This window comes from Orycteropus afer, unplaced genomic scaffold, assembly GCF_000298275.1.
Source record: "Orycteropus afer afer isolate SDZICR_OR568_19922 unplaced genomic scaffold, OryAfe1.0 scaffold00135, whole genome shotgun sequence".
Lineage (NCBI taxonomy): Eukaryota > Metazoa > Chordata > Mammalia > Tubulidentata > Orycteropodidae > Orycteropus > Orycteropus afer.
The window spans coordinates 2,592,832-2,603,227 of record NW_006921722.1 but is presented as its reverse complement, the minus strand read 5'-3'; the positions used below and the strand labels follow the sequence as shown (position 1 = coordinate 2,603,227).

Below are 10,396 nucleotides of genomic sequence, written 5' to 3'. Positions count from 1 at the left end.
TAATATAAGGAGCTCTGGTAGCGTAGTGCCTAAGGCACTTGACTGCTAACCAGAAGGCTGGTGGTTCAAACCCACCAGCCACTCCTCAGATACTGCCTCGGAAACCCAAGGAGGGGTCGCTATGAATCGGGTCTGACTCGAAGGCACATAGCAACAACAACAAAGTAATATAAATGCAGCTTTTAAGGCATATTCTGTACATATAACACAGTATTCTAAATGTCTAATCCTAGTACTTATTTCTTGAAAATTAACCTTCAGATATTTATGTGTGTGTCTTAGCTATGGCTTCGGAGAAGTGGAGCCTGAGGCAGGATTCTTGTGCCAAAAGTTTGTTAAGGGAGTGCCTTCAGGACAGACCTGTAAGAGAGTAAGGGATGCAGGGGAGGGGAAGGGAGATGCTGGGCAAGGCTGTGGCTTCCAGGCCAACTTAGCCCCAGCCTGGCTCATGGAGAGCTCTAGAGTAGACATCACGCCAAGGCTCCACTTCTGTCTTGAGGCAGAGGAGTGAGGCTTCTGCACCCTGTAGCAGTCAGTCATTGTCTTCGGACGACTCCAGGTAGGGGCATTATTAAAAGATTCCTCTGAGTGAGGTTGTCCCTTTCCCCCAAGAGGAACCCTCCAAAAAGGTTGTGAGTGTGAGCTGTCAGCCATGGCACACAATGAGATTCCTAGGAACTTACGTGGGGCACCGACAACATTTCACAATTATAGAATCTTTACCTCTTCACACATAAATGATTATTGAAGGCATCCACAGTGGCAGGAAAGAGTGTGATATGTTTGAGGAATACTGTGAGGGCCATCATGAATCCATCATAGAGAAGAGAAGAGCAAGGAGATAGCCAAGGACCAGAGCACCAAGAGCCTTGGAGGCCAATAAGAAGTTTCCATTTTAGGTGCCATGAAAAGGCAATGGAAGTAGATGATTACTTGATGTGATTCAGGAAACAAAGGACACCAGCATGAACCAGTGTGATTCAGGAAGTACCCAAGACAACCGCCAGGTTCCATAATTCATTAGAAGGAACTCTGAAAAGTGTTACACTCTTGCTTATTGTTTATTACAGTGAAGGGCTAAAACTTGAAATCCTCAAAGAGAAGAGGTGCATAGGGTGCGGTCCACTAGAGATCAGGACGAAGCTTCCAATTGTCTTCTCCCAGAGAAGTTATGAGAACAGCAACAATTTCTCCTGGCAATGATGTGTGACATTACATATGGAGGTTTGCCAACCAGGGAAGCTCACCTAAGCCTTGCTTTCCAAAGTTTTTATTACAGGGAGTCAGTCACCAGACATGGATGACATCCCATGTAACTGACCTTACTCTCCAGCCCTCTGGACGTCAAGCTGATACCAAAAACCACATTGTCATCATAGAGTTATATGATGTGGCGCACGGCCACCAGATAAATAATACCACTCTTATCAGACATGACATTCCAAAGTCTTATTCATTTAAATGATCTGTGCAATACAGTTATTCCCCATGGCCAAGGGAAGGGTCATATCTTTCTTTAAAACAAACAGCAACAACAACTCTTTGTCCTAACCTCCCTTCTGACTCCTAGGGACCCTGTAGGACAGAGTAGAATAGCCCCATAGGGTTTCTAAGGTTATAATCTTTCATTTTAATTCAAATTTGCACACCAATCACTGATGCCAAAGATGAAGAAACTGAACATTTTTACCAACTTCTACAAACTGAAATTGAAGATTTTTTTTTAACAATTTCTGCAGTCTGAAATTGACTAAACATGCACTCAAGATTCACAGATAATTTCAGGTTATTGGAATGTGAAAGTTGGAAACAAAGAAGGATCAATAGTTAGAAAATGCGGCCTCAGTGATAGAAATGATGCAAGAGATTGCATGATAGAATTTTGCAAGACCAATTAATTATTCATTGGAAATACCTTTTTGCAACAAAATGAATGGTGACTATGCACATGGACTTCACCAGATAGAATACACAGAATTCAACTCAACTACATCTGTGGAAAGAGACAAAGGACAAGTGGAATATCGTCAGTCAGAAGGCCAGGGACAAAAAACAAAACAGACCATCAATTGCTCATATGCAAGTTTAAGTTGAAGCTGAAGAGAATTAAAACAAGTCCATGAGAGGCAAAGTATGACCTTGATTATATCTCACCTGATGTTAAAGACCATCTTAAGAATAGATTTGATATATAGAACACTAAGTATCAAAGACCAGATAAGTTGTAAGATAACATCAAGGACATCATACATAAAGAAGTAAAAGGTCATTAAAAAAGAAAAGACCAGAGTTACTAGTCTGATAGAGATTGGTGAAACCCCTAAGACTATGGTCCCTAGTCACCCTTTGGGCCTGGAATTGAACTCACTCCCATTGCTTCCAGCCAAATAATAGATGTAGAAGGTGAACATTTACACTAGATAGGTGGACTCCTTAGAACAATCAACCATGGGAGGTCAGAAGGGCAGTATTTGCATAGGGAGAAAGCTCAGAAGGCAGGAATGCATAGGAAAGAAGGACACAGGGAAAAGGTAACCACAGGGTGGAAGTGGGAAGAGAGCTGTTATGTTATGGGAATTGCAATCAGTGCCATGAAACAAAATGTGTATGACTTGTTGTATGAAAAAATGAATTTGCTCTACAAACTTTCACTCAAATCACAATAAAAAATAATAATAAATACAGAAAAGAAAGACAAGAGAAAAGTGAATGTCAGAAGTGACTCTGAAATTTGCTCTTAAACATATAGAACCTAGAACAAATGGAAGAAATGATGAAATAAAACAGCTGAACAGAAGATGTCAAAGAGCAGCTCAAGAAAACAAAGTAAAGTATTGCAATGAAATGTGCAAAGACCTGGAGTGGGAAAACCAAAGAGGATAAACACACTCGATAATTCTCAACCTGAAAGAACTGCAGAAAAAAATTCAAGCCTCAAGTTGCAGTATTGAAGGATTCTATGGGCAAAATATTGAATAACACCATAAAAAGCCCAAACTCACTGCCATTGAGTTGATTCCCACTCATAGCAACCCCCATTGAGTTTCTGAAATGGTAAATCTTTATGGAAGTAGATTGCCCATCTTCCTTCTGCAGAGCAGCTGGTGAGTTTGAACTGCCGACCTTCTGATTAGCATTCAAATGCCTGAGGCACTGCACCACCAGAATTCCTTATTGAACAACACAAGAAGTATCAAGAGAAAATGGAAGGAATACACAGAGTCATTGTACCAAAAAGAATTGATCGACATCTAACCATTTCAGGAAGTAGTATATGATCAAGAACCAATGGTACTGAAGAAAGGAGTCCAAAAGGCAATGAAGGCATTGGCAAAAAAAAAAAAAAAAAGACAAAAAAACAAGACTCCAGTATTGACAGAATACCAATTAAGATGTTTCAACAAATAGATGCAATAGTGGAAGTGCTCACTTGTCTATGCCAAGAAATTTGGAAGACAGATACCTGACCAACAGACTGGAAGAGATCTATATTCTTTCCAAAGAAAAGTGATCCAAGAGAATGAGGAAATTATCAAACAGTAACATTAATATCACATGCAAGTAAAATTATGCTGATGATTATTCAAAAATGATTATAGCACTGCATTGACAGCAAACTGCTAGAAATTCAAGCTGGATTCAGAAGAAGATGTGAAATGAAGGATATCCCTTAGTTGAAAGCACACAATACCAAAAAGATGTTTACCTATTTTTGTTAGTTATGCAAAGGCATATGACTCTATGAATTATAAAAAATTATGAATAACATTTCAAGGAACAGGACTTCCAGAACACTTAATTGTGCTCCTGTGGAAACTGTCCATAGACCAAGAGGCAGTTGTTCAAACAGATCAAAGGGATGCTGCAAGGTTTTACAATCAGAAAAGGTATGCATCCGAGTTACATGGCTTCACCTTACTTATTCAGTCTGTATGCTGAGCAAATAATTTGAGAAGCTGGGCTGTATGGAGAAGAATGTGGCATCGTGATTAAAGGAAGACTCATTAACAACCTGTGATATGCAGATGTTACAACCTTGCTTGCCAAAAATGAAGAGGACTTGAAGCACTTACTGATGAAAATCAAAAACTATAGCCTTTAGTGTGGATTACACATCAGCATAAAGAAAACAAAATCCTCACTATTGGCCCAATAAGCAACATCATAATAAATGGAGAAAAGTTTGAAGTTGTCATGGATTTCATTTTACTTGGATTCACAATCAACCTCCGTGGAAGCAGCAGTTAAAAAAATGAAATGACATTGCATTGGGCAAATCTTCTGCTTAAGACCTCTTTTACAGTGTTAAGAAGTACAGATGTCACTTTGAGAACTAAGGTGTGCCTTGCCCAAGCCACGTGTTTTCAATCACCTCATATGCATATGAAAGCTGAACAAGGCATAGAGAAGACCATAGAAGAATTGATGCCTTTGAACTAGGGTGTTGGTGAAAAAATATTGAATGTACCACGGACTTAGAAGAATGAGCAAATCTATCTTATAAGAAGGACAGCCTTCTGAGGACAGATTGTTCCTTAGAAGTGAGGACTGTGAGGCTTTGTCTTGCTTACTTTCAACACGTTGTCAGGAGGGACCCCCCTAGAGAAGGACTTTGTGCTTGATAAAGTGGAAGTCAGTGAAGAAAAGAAAGAGCCTTAATGAGTTGGATTGACACAGGGCTGGAACGAGGGGCTGAAACAGCAACCATTGTGAGGCTGGTGTAGGACCAGGCAGTTGTACACAGGGTCAGAACCAACTGGACGGCACCTAACAGCAGCAATTCTTTACCACACAACCAGATCGACAGCTGAGATGACAGTAAATGAGGTGAGAAAGTGGGAGTTTAGGGGAAGTGTAGGGCCTTGGGGGCCATTGAAAGGGCTTGGCTTTTCCTCCATATGTGATGATGGGCCATTGATGAATGCTGAGAGTGCCATGACAAGCTCCAAGAATCCTTCTAGATTCTGGGTCCGAAATCAGCCATATGGGAATTTGGGCAGAATGGAGTCGAGTTAGTGGTTGAGACAAGAAGTGACTCTGATCAGGATGGAGGCAGTGGAGGTGTAGAAAATGGAATAAATGCAGGGTGACTGGTCTAACTGGAAACATTTGCTGGTTGGGTGAGTGAGGTGAGATGTGTGTGAGGAGGTAGAAGAGTGGAGTCCTCCGTGACCTTCTGGCTGCCCTTCTCCATAGACTCCATCTTCTCCCTGTGGAAGGTGTCTTCTCATCCTGTCTCTCTGGAGTTCAACTTTCTTTCCCACATGCTGCCTCTAGCAACTCAAGTCCCACTCCTTCACCAAAGCAGAGCCATGGAGCACCCCATTTCATTTGCTCCCTGGGTCCAGCTCTTCAGATGCAAAACTTTTTTTTCCTAGGGGAACAAAAGTGTCATCTGTGGCTGGTTGTTACCTTTTGAAGATGCAGATGAACTGGTAGAAGTTTTTTTAAAATGTCTTTCCTTTTTGTCTTCACTACGTTGTTGTTGTTATGTGCCATCGAGTCAGACCTGACTCATAGCGACCCCTCCTTGGGTTTCCGAGGCAGTATCACTACGGAAGTAGATTGCCCCATCTTCCTTCCAAGGAGTGGCTGGTGGGTTTGAGCCGCCAGCCTTCTGGTTAGCAGCCAAGTGTTTCAGCCACTATGCTACCACTATGCTACAGTTCTTTTTAAATAGTAAGGAGCAGGGTCAAGAATTATTTTCCCACCAATACGAATTCTTCATTCCCCATAGAAACAGTAGGAAGTTTGGATTATATATTATATATTATATATAATTATATATATAATATATAAAATCTCACTACCTTATCTATGCTAAAAACTGTTCTAATTGTTTATCTCTGTTTATATAACTCCATGTATTAGTTGGTATCATCCCAGTTTTACATGTGTGGGAAGTTATTCCATAGTGTTTAGTGACTTGCCTAAAATAAAGCACAGGCTGAGGTAAATTTCAAAAGCTGGTGTGAATGGCACTAGGGTTGTCTGGTCAACCAGTTGCCATCAAGTCTATTCCAAGTCATGGCAACCCCTGATGAGTGGAACTGTGCTCCCAGAGCTTTCACTGGCTTCGCTGCAGGTCATCGCAACGCTTTGTGCCGGCAGATCACCAGGCCTTCCTTCCAAGGAGCCTCTGGGTGGACTCGAACCTCGAACTTTTAGGTTAGCAGCCGAGCATTAACTGTTTCCACCACCGAGGGGCTCTTTATCTACTTGACAGTGTCATTAAAGATACAACCAAAGAGGTAAAGAACAAACAAAGAAGCAGCTCTTTGTGGCTAGGGAACTTGGCTGTCATGTTCAGTACATATCACTGGTACTTGAAGATATTAACTGGCATTGAGTAAGTTCTCAATAAATCATTACTAAATGAATGGATCAATTGGGTGATGTATTATCAATGTGAAGCAGGGGGAAGAGAGAACTTAGTTCTTGGTAGACGTGGTATTTGAAGGATCTTAAAGAAATACTTCAACAGGTTGAGAACAAGTTCACCGCAATGGCAATGAGGAGTCATGTAAGATACAGCTTCTTTTTTGTGGGAAGGTTTAGAACTGAAACTGGAAAGGTCATTGAAGATGGCTCACTGGGGATCTGCTCTTCCATCCAAGGGCTTTGACCTTCATTCCTATTCCTCTTTGGACAGCCTTTTGGGGTGATAAGGAATAGGCACCATGAGGGGCCCATGATTCCCTTTCTTTTTATTGCTTTACTGGGATTTTTAGTTTAAGAAGTCAACAAGTGTGTGTTTTTAAAAATACTTTCAAATACTGTATACATTTTGTTCTTAATAGAGCTTAGTGTGGCATTGATATAACTTGTGACTAGGTTACTATTATACTTTGTTGCGGTCCAAGGACACCAGATTCTAAAATCAATTTTACATGTAGAGTGTGAGTAATCAATTTAGGAAGCAGATTAGTTTTGCATTTTTCAAACACAATCTTTACTTTTCCTTCTGATAGGAACGCTATTGATTCCATTACAATATTGCTTTACAGTAAAATGCAACCTTGATTTATGTTGTGATGTTAGGTGTTTATACTAGTTTACCAGGTATGTATGTTATTTAATCTCTGTAATTACACAGAATGTGCCAGGTTTTCTTCTTAATGACACTTAGGGATGCAGTTAGCTTAAAAATTCCGCAAAAGTGCTTATTGGTTCTGGTTTAATGGAACCAATTAATGATTCTTGCACATTCCCTATTTTTCTAAATTTTAGGACTGGCCTCACACAAATCAGAAATATCCAGAGTTTTCAATTTACAATATCCATGCAAACCTTAAATGCCCTTGATTAATAAAAGTACATGTGACAGCAAAGTATAGCTCTGCTTTTAAGCTGTTAGAGAGAACATAAAACGATTATGGCTGCAGTAAATGTTATTATGATCCTAGGATGTTTCCTGAGGGATTCAGCAGTCTCTCGCACTTTCCTTAAGACTGACCCTATCTCCTTGAAGCAGATATGAAGGAGAGCTGCAGAGGCAAGACCACTGTCAGGTCAGCCTGACAGTGTGGCGCTGACAAGGCTCCGATAGAAACCTAATTTACAGTTTAAGAAGCATATCCATTATCCTTCTGATTTTAAAATAGAACATACATCAGCAAAATGAGAAAAGAAAGTGCTTAAGAATTATGGAAGTCAAGGACTATTTCGTATCATAAAGTCACAACCCTTGTTTTAAAAGTATTACTTTAACTAGTGGAGTTTAATAATATTGATGTGTCCTATTCTTTGGCTATTAGTATCACAGCATTCCAGCTAATCATGAATTAACTGTTGACACCCTTTTACACTGAGGTAGATGGTGTTTTCAGTATTTAGGTAGTTCTTTATGAAACAGATGTGCCGCAGAATGTTGTTGATGCTGTTGTTAGTGCCATCGGGTTGGTTCCGACTCACAGCAATGCCGTGCACGACAGAATGGAGCACGGCCTGGTCCAATGCCATCCTCACAATCATGGCTGTGCTTGAGCCCACTGTGGCAGTCGCTGTGTCGGTCCATCTCATTGAGGGTCTTCTCTTTTTTGCTGACTGTCTACCAAGCGTGATATCTTCTCCAGGGAATGGTCCCCCCTGATAACGTGACCAAAGTATGTGAGACAAAGTCTGGCCAACCTTGCTTCTCAGGAGCATCCCAGCTATACTTCTGTGGTAGTTGAGGTTGTGTTTCAGCTTGACTGGGCCGTGACTTTTGAGTGACTGGGCAGTTGGATGCATTTAATCCCCATGATGCGATTGGAATCAAGTCCATGGTGGAATCTGCTGTGAGGAGCTGATTAGTTGCCTTCCAGGTGTGGCCTGCTTCCAGTACATAGGAAGCAGCTTTGAGCACGGTCTCTAGCTTTTGGCCCATTTGGGTGATGCGTTTGGCCGAGTCTTCATAACCCATGGCCTGCCAGTCTTGGGATTGTTCCTGGACTTGAACCAGTGGCCTGCCTGTTGCCTGCTCAGGTTGGGACTGTGCTGTTTTACCTGCTGACCTTAGGTTCATCAGCCTCAGCATCCAGCTGCTGCCTGAGTTAGGAGATGCCTCCAGCTCCAGTGGGTCTGCAGTAAGAAGCAGAGCTGAAGTTCTAGGTCAAGAGGCCTTCCCCAGCCCCTGGAGCTTGCACTCTGCATTTGGACTTCTAGCCTCCTACACTGTGAGAGAATGAATTCCTATTTGTTAAGCCATCCATTTAGGGTCTTTCTGTTACAGCAGCACTAGAGAACAGAGGCAACTTGTTATAAAACGTGTTTGTTTGTTGTTTTCACAGTCCGTAGATTATTCGGTATTTTTGCCCACACCATAATTGGAAATCATCGATTCTTCCTTGTCTTCTTTATTAATTGTGCAGCCCTAGCACACATATGAGGCAATTGAAAATATCACTGCATGTGTCAGATGCACCTTAGTCATTAAGGACTGTTTTTACCACTTTAAATTTGCAGCACATTTGCCCAATGCAATATGTGTTTTGATTTCTTGACTGTTGCTTCCAAAGGCATTGATTGTGGATCTAAGTGAAATGAAATCCTTGAGTACTTAAAAATATTGCTAGAAGAGCTTAGTGATTTTTTTTCTGTTGACTTATATTAAAAGTATATTGTTTTTTTCCCCTTTTTTCTAATCAAACTTTCTTCCTCATCCCTAATCCTTCTTCCTCCAGTTACACAAATGATACATGAGCTGTAAACATATCCTTGGATGTGTTTTAAAACCAGAGCTCTTCCCTTGAAATGCAGACATTCACTTTTAACATGTCTGTATAAAAACCTTGACTTATTTTCCAAAAAAGGGGGACTATATATTACTGTTAACATAAATTCTATTGCAATGATTGTGTTGTAGTAATTAGTACTTTGAATTACATCATTTGAATCTACTTAGCCTTCTCTTGAAGTACAACAGGTAAGTGCTTGGCAGCTAACCTAAAGGTCAGAGGTTTGAACCCACCGGCAGCTCCCTGGGAGAAAGACTTGAGATCTGTTCCTGTAAAGATTTCAGCCTTGGAAACCCTTTGGGGCAGTTCTACTCTGTCCTACAGGGTTGCTGTGAGTCAGAATCAACTCGATAGCACTGGGTTTTGTTTTGAATTATGTTTAAGCTTCTTCTTGTCCGATAATTTTGTACTTAAATATAAATTCATTTTTAAAATACAGTGGATAATACCAATGAGATAAACACAGGTAGGATAAGGCCTCAGCAATGCAAGCTTTCATATTTATATTCATATTTACATTATATTCATTCATTCTGTCTCTGTGTCTTTGTATCTCTCTGAGGAGCTGTGGTGGCACAGTGGTTAAAATACTTGGCTGTTAACCAAAAGGTCCGTGGTTTGATCCCACCAGTCACTCTGTGGGAGAAAGACAGAGCAATCTGCCTCCATGAAGATTTACAGCCTTGGAAACCCTTTGAGGCCTAAAGGATCGTTATGAGACAGGATCACTTCGATGTCCGTGGGTTTTTGTCTCTATGTGTCATCTCTAATCTCTCTACTTAGATTTTAGACCTATATTTCCTAACAAGGGGAAGATGCCTTTTAAATTTGACTACTTGGATTTTTGTCAACCTGACTATCCCGTAATATATTTCAATATGGTAACAGGTATTTACAAAATGTGGGACATTAAGAAGTCATGAAACTTCTGGTTCTGATTAAGATCGAATAGCCACCTACATCCTTAGTCCTCCCTCTTACAACCAAAAAACCCCTGCATATAAACACAGAGAGACTTTGGGAGGTGAGAAGGAGGCAGATGGCCTCATGGGACCTGAGGAAGGACATGGTGATGAGTTCCTGGGTTTTCTTTTTGGCATAGTACCTAAGGCACTTGACTGTTGACTAGAAGGCTGGTGGGTCAAACCCACCTGCCACTCCTCAGAAGGAAGGTTGGG

At 40.9% G+C, this 10,396-nt stretch overlaps 1 protein-coding gene across 1 annotated transcript in view; it reads left to right on the top strand.

Annotated features, from left to right (window-relative positions):
- Positions 1–10,396, top strand: part of PACRG (parkin coregulated) — a 738,437-nt gene that overhangs the window by 40,500 nt on the left and 687,541 nt on the right. The gene's annotated exons all lie outside the window — the stretch shown is intronic.